The sequence below is a fragment of the Phocoena sinus genome, chromosome 2 (genome assembly GCF_008692025.1).
Source record: "Phocoena sinus isolate mPhoSin1 chromosome 2, mPhoSin1.pri, whole genome shotgun sequence".
NCBI lineage: Eukaryota > Metazoa > Chordata > Mammalia > Artiodactyla > Phocoenidae > Phocoena > Phocoena sinus.
Window position 1 is genome coordinate 85,197,429 of NC_045764.1, and position 6,278 is coordinate 85,203,706.

General features: G+C 34.4%; 1 non-coding gene across 1 annotated transcript; it reads right to left on the reverse strand.

Annotated features, from left to right (window-relative positions):
• Positions 1–2,992: 2,992 nt before the first annotated feature.
• TRNAG-CCC lies at positions 2,993–3,065 on the reverse strand. The gene has a single exon. It is a non-coding gene; the product is annotated as a tRNA-Gly (tRNA).
• Positions 3,066–6,278: the final 3,213 nt, after the last annotated feature.

Here is a 6,278-nt window from a genome sequence, read left to right on the forward strand (position 1 = left end):
TCAGATCATTTATTTACTAAGGACATAAGCATGTTTTGATTTGGAGACTTCTCTACAGTTTCTAATGTTTCCTCAGCTCTGATGTATTTAACTTGCACATAAAAGACTTGAATGTCCTTGAGTATGTCATATAATCCCTCTCAGCCTTATTTTTCCACCTGAAAAAAATGAGATGATTAGAGTAGATTATTTCTATAGTTCCCTTTTCTAACATTTTGTTACTCTATGCCTTCTATCCATAGGTACTGAATAAACTCCTAAAGTGCTTGTTGAATGTTGAGGTGAAATTAGCAGTAGAGACTGATAACTTAGATTTATTATTTTGGAACTCTTTCCCCTCAACAGTTCTATCTCTGTGTGTCTGTGTGTGTCTTTGTGTGTATTACTTCCTTAATTTGTGTGCTGGAGGAATGCTGAGGCAGGTCAAGAGCTGAACTGGGGTAAAACATGAGTATATACATATGTATGTGTGTGTATATATGACTGTCAAGGAATGCAATAATCGGGGCTCCATGTATGCTGCTGTCTCAGAATTGCTTCTAATCTAAAACATTTTTAAGACATAATTTCTTCTTGACATTTTAGATGCTTATTGTCATATGGGGTTAACTTTTCTCCAGAATTTTAAACTAAAAGCACTTTCTCTTTTTGTTTTTAATGAGTTAAACAGGCAGCAGGTAGTTAAAATTTGCCTTCCAAACAAAATGGCATATCTCCCTTTTTAGGACTGGAATGTAAGAAGTTACAGAATTTCAGTATCTGGAAGGACTCAGGATTTACAAGCCAGCTCCCCTTAACCAGTATATTGTTAGATTATTTACAAGACTAAAGTTTTAATGGTCATTTCTCTTATTGTGGTACCACACCATATAACCTTTTAAACTCAGATGAAGATCGTTTTTGAAAAACAATCTTTACACCCCCTCTAATTTTTAAGCCCAATTTTTCCTCTTTATCTGAACTTTAAGGTTAAAGCATTAACATACTTTATGGTTTTTTATAGACTATTGTTTAAACCACAAGTGATAAAAAATATTTCTTCTATTCAGTTAACATGTAACTTTTAAGTACCTATGTGCACATTACTGTACTTAGTGATGTGAGGAGGTGAAAAATTTTTTAACAGGTTACTCATACACAAGCACTAGTTGATACTTAGCAAATGACATGTTCCAAAAATGCTTCAAGTAATAGCCAGATGGATTAGCTACTTGAACTTTAATTTGCACCTTTGTCATTTTGCTACATCTTCACTCTAAGCAATGCTTAGGGACAATAAAGACAGAACCCTTCAAACTTGAAAATGAGATAGCCTTCTGAGAATTAAGCCAGTAAAATCTCAACATTGCGCTTTTCAATATACATCATTAAAGAAAAACAAGAAATTTGCGTGGCTAACGAGTGAGGAAACCCCCAAAACAGTAACAGGATGGCCAGAGATATAAACTCCCAAAGTGGCAATAATTTCAATAAGTTGTATTATTGTACTATCATTGGTTAAATTTTTTAAATTTTTATTGGGGTATAATTGATTTACAATGTTGTATTAGTTTCAGGTATACAGCAAAGTGAATTGATATACAAATACATATATCTACTCTTTTTTAGATCCTTTTCCCGTATAGGACAGAGTATTGAGTAGAGTTCCCTGTGCTATACAGTAGGTCTTCATTAGTTATCTGTTTTATATATAGTAGTATGTATATGTTAATCCCAATCTTCCAATTTATCCCTCCCCTCCCTTACCCCCTGGTAACCATAAATTTATTTTCTACGTCTGTAACTCTATTTCAAAGATAGAAGTTTTCGTAGATAATTTCATTTGTAGCCTTTTTCTTAGATTCCACATATAAGCAATATCATATGATATTTGTCTTTCTCTGTCTGACTTACTTCACTCACTATGAGAATTTCTGGGTCCATCCATGTTGCTGCAAATGGCGTTATTTTGTTCTTTTATATGGCTGAGTAATATTCCATTGTATGTATGTACCACATCTTCTGTATCCATTCCTCTGGAGATGGACATTTAGGTTGCTTCCATGTCCTGGCTATTGCGAATTGTGCTACAAGGAACATTGGGGTACATGTAGCTTTTTGACTTATGGTTTTCTCCATATGTACACCCAGGAGTGGGATTGCTGGATCATATGGTAGCTCTATTTTCAGTTTTTTAAGGAACTTCCATACTGTTCTCCATAGTGGCTGTTCCAGTTTGCATTCCCATCACCCTCTCCAGCATTTATTGTTTATAGACTTTCTGATTACGGCCATTCTGATGGGTGTGAGGTGATACCTCATTCTAGTTTTGATTTGCATTTCTCTAATAATTAGTGATTTTGAGCATCTTTTCACATGCTTTTTAATCTTCTGTATGTCTTCTTTGGAGAAATGTCTGTTTAGATTTTCTGCCCATTTTTTCATTGGGTTGTTTGGTTTTTTTTGGCTTTTGTACTATGTGAAGAAAGACTATGTGAACAGAAGTGGGGTGAACAGTGTGTAGCATAGAATAGTTATAGCCCAAAGAACCAGAAACTAGTAGTGTTTTTACAGAACTATCCAAATTTGATTGTTGTGAATTAGATTTCAGAATAACTTGGATAATATATCTTTTAAAATCATTTATCCTCCCTTTGCTGGGATGCAACTTCTTAAATACTAATTTAGCTTCCAAGATAATTTTCCATGGTCTGCCACAGGGTGACTTGCAAATGCCCGCCCCCCACAGGAACATTGGTCTGTAGATTGGTAGCAGTGGTCAGAGGTGCTGGATAGTGTAAAAAGCAGCAGGTTCTTATCGTTTTATTAAATGCATTAACATACTCCGGTGAGTGATGTGGAAATATCATGCTAAGGAGAAGTGAATAACAAGAATTTGAATACTTCTTTTTTTAATATTTATTTGTTTATTTGGCTCTGCCGGGTCTTAGTTACAACACACAGGATCTTCGTCACCACGTGTGGGATCTTCGTTGTGGCAAGTGAGATCTAGCTCCCTGACAAGGGATCGAACCTGGGCCCCCTGCATTGGGAGTGCAGAGTCTTAACCACTGGACCACCAGGGAAGTCCCAAGAATTTGAATACTTCTAAGAGATTAAGTCACTAGGTTGAACAAAACAAGGTGGTATGTTTCTTCTTTATTGAAGTATAGTTGATTTACAATGTTATATTAGTTTCAGGTGTACAAAATATTGTTTCAACGTTTTTATAGGTTATACTCCATTTACACTTATTATAAAATATTGGCTATATTCCCTGTGCATTACATCCTTGTATCTTATTTATTTTCTACCTAGTAGTTTGTACCTCTTAATCCCATTCACCTATCTTGTCTCTCCCCCCCACCCATCGTCCCACTTGTAACAACTAGTTTGTTCTCTGTGAGTCTGTTTTTGTTTTGTTATATTCACTCATTTGTTTTATTTTTTAGATGCTACATATAGGCAAAAATGTGTGTATTTGTCTTTCTCTGTCTGACTTATTTCACTAAGCATAATACCCTCCAGGCCCATCCTTGTTGCTGCAAATGGCAATTTTTCATTCTTTTTTATGGCTGAGTAACATTCCATTGTGTATATGTATGTATGTATATGTGTGTGTGTGAAGATATGTACACATCTTTTTTTTATACACATCTTCTTTATCCATTCATCTGTTCATAGACACTTAGGTCGATTTCATATTATGGCTATTGTAAATAATGCTGCTATGAACATTGGAGAGCATTAATCCTTTCAAATTAGTGTTTTTGTTTTCTTTGGATATATAACCAGGAGTGGAATTTCTTGATCATATGGTGGATCTAATTTTATTTTTTTGAGGAACCTCCATACTCTTTTCCATAATGGCTATACTAATGTACATTCTTACCAACAGTGCACAAGAGTTCCTTTACTCCGCATCCTTGCCAAAATTTATTTTTTTTTTGTCTATTTGATGATAGTCATTCTGACAGGTTGGAGGTGGTATCTCATTGTGGTTTTGACTTGCATTTCTCTGATGGTTAGTGATGTTGAGCATCTTTTCATGTGCCTGTTGGTCCTCTTTGAAAAAAATTCTATTCGGGTCTTCTGCCCAGTTTTTAATCAAGTTGTTTGTTTTTTTGACAATGAGTTGTATGAGCTCTTTATATATTTTGGATATTTACTCTTGGCAGACATACCATTTGCAAATATCTTTCCTCATTGAGTATGTTGTCTTTTTGTTTTGTTGATGGTTTCCTTTGCTGTGCAAAAGCTTTTAGTTTAATTAGGTTCATTTGTAATTTTTGCTTTTGTTTCTCTTGCCCGAGGAGAAAGATGCAAAAAAATGTTGTTAAGATTTACATCAAAAGTATATGCCTACGTTTTCTTCTAGAGTTATGGTTTTTAGTCTTAAATTTAGGTTTCTAATCTATTTTGAGTTTGTTTTTATATATGGTGTGAGAAAATGTTCTAATCTCATTCTTTTACATGTAGCTTTCCAGTTTTCCCAACAGCGCTTATTGAAGAGACTGTCTTTCCTCATTATGTACTTCTACCTCCTTTATCCTAGATTAATTGACCATATGTTTGTGGGTTTATTTCTGGGCTCTCTATTCTGTGCCATTGGTCTATGTGTCTGTTGTTTTGCCAGTACCATGCTGTTTTGATTACTATAGCTGTGTAGTGTAGTCTGGAGTCAGGGAACATGACATCTCCAGCTTTGTTCTTTTTTCTCAAGATTGCTTTGAGTATTCAGGGTCTTTTGTGGTTTCATAAAAATTTTAGGATTATTTGTTCTAGTTCTATAAAAAAGTCATGGGTATTTTGATAGGGCTTGCATTAAATCTGTAGATTGCTTTGGGTAGTATGGAAATTTTAATAATGTTCTTCTAATCCATGACCATGGGATACATTTCAATTTCTTTGTATCATCTTCACTTGCCTTCATTAATGTCTTACAGTTTTCAGATTATAGTTAAGTTTATTCACAGGTATTTTATCCTTTTTGATACAAGTGTAAAATGGAATTGTTTTCTCTTTCCAATAGTTCATTATTAGTGTACAGAAAAGCAACCCATTTCTGTATATTGATCTTGTATCTCACAACTTTACTGAATTCATTTATTAGTTCTAATCATTTTTTGGTGGAGACTTTAGGGTTTTCTAAATATAGTCATGTCATCTGCAAATAGTGATAGTTTTACTTCTTCCTTTCCAATTTGGATGCCTTTTATTTCTTTTTCTTGTCTGATTGCTGTGGCTAGGACTTCCAATACTATGTTAGATAGAAACAGTGAGAGTGGGCATCCTTGCCTTGTTCATGATTTTAGAGGAAAACCTTTCAGTTTTTCACCATTGAGTACAATGCTAGCTGTGGATTTGTCATAAATGGCCTTTATATTGAGATATTTTCCTTCTAAACTAGCTGCTCTGTGGCATGTGGGATCTACCCAGACCAGGGCTCAAACCCGTGTCCCCTGCATTGGTGGGCAGATTCTTAACCACTGTGCCACCAGGGAAGTCGTAAACTAACTTTTTTGAGAGTTTTTATCATGAATGGGTGTTGAATTTTGTCAAATGCTTGTTCTACATCTATTGAGATGATCATGTAATCTTTATTTTTCATTTTGTTAATTTGGTATATCACATTGATTTGTGGATATTGAACTATCCTTACATCCCTGGAATAAATCCCACTTGATCATGGTGTATGATCCATTTGATATGTTGCTGAATTTGGTTTGCTAATATTTTATTGAGGATTTTTGCATCTATATTCATCAGAAATATTTGCCTGTGATTTTCTTTTTTGTAATGTCTTTGCCTGGTTTGGGTATCATGGTGGCTTTAAAGAATGAATTTGGATGTGTTTCCTTCTCTTCGATTTTTTTGGAATAGTTTGAGAAGGATAGGAGGATAGGGGAGTTTTCTGATTACTGATTTAATTTTAATACTAGTAGTCAGTCTGTTCAGATTATCTATTTCTTCCTGCTTCAGTCTTGGAAGATTGTATGTTTCTAGGAATTTATCCATTTCTTCTAGTCTGTCCAGTTTGTTGGCATATATCTGCTCATAGTACTCTCTTATGATTGTATTTTTGTGATATCAGTTATAGCTTCTCCTCTTTCACTTCTTATTTTATTTGTGTCCTCTCTCTTTTTTTCTTAATGAGCCTAGATAAAGGCTTACCAATTTTATTTATCTTTTCAAAAACCAGCTCTTGGTTTTATTGATTTTTTTTCTATTATTTTTTGGGGGGTCTCTTTTATTTATTTCCACTCTGATCTTTATTATTTCCTTCCTTCTGCTGACTT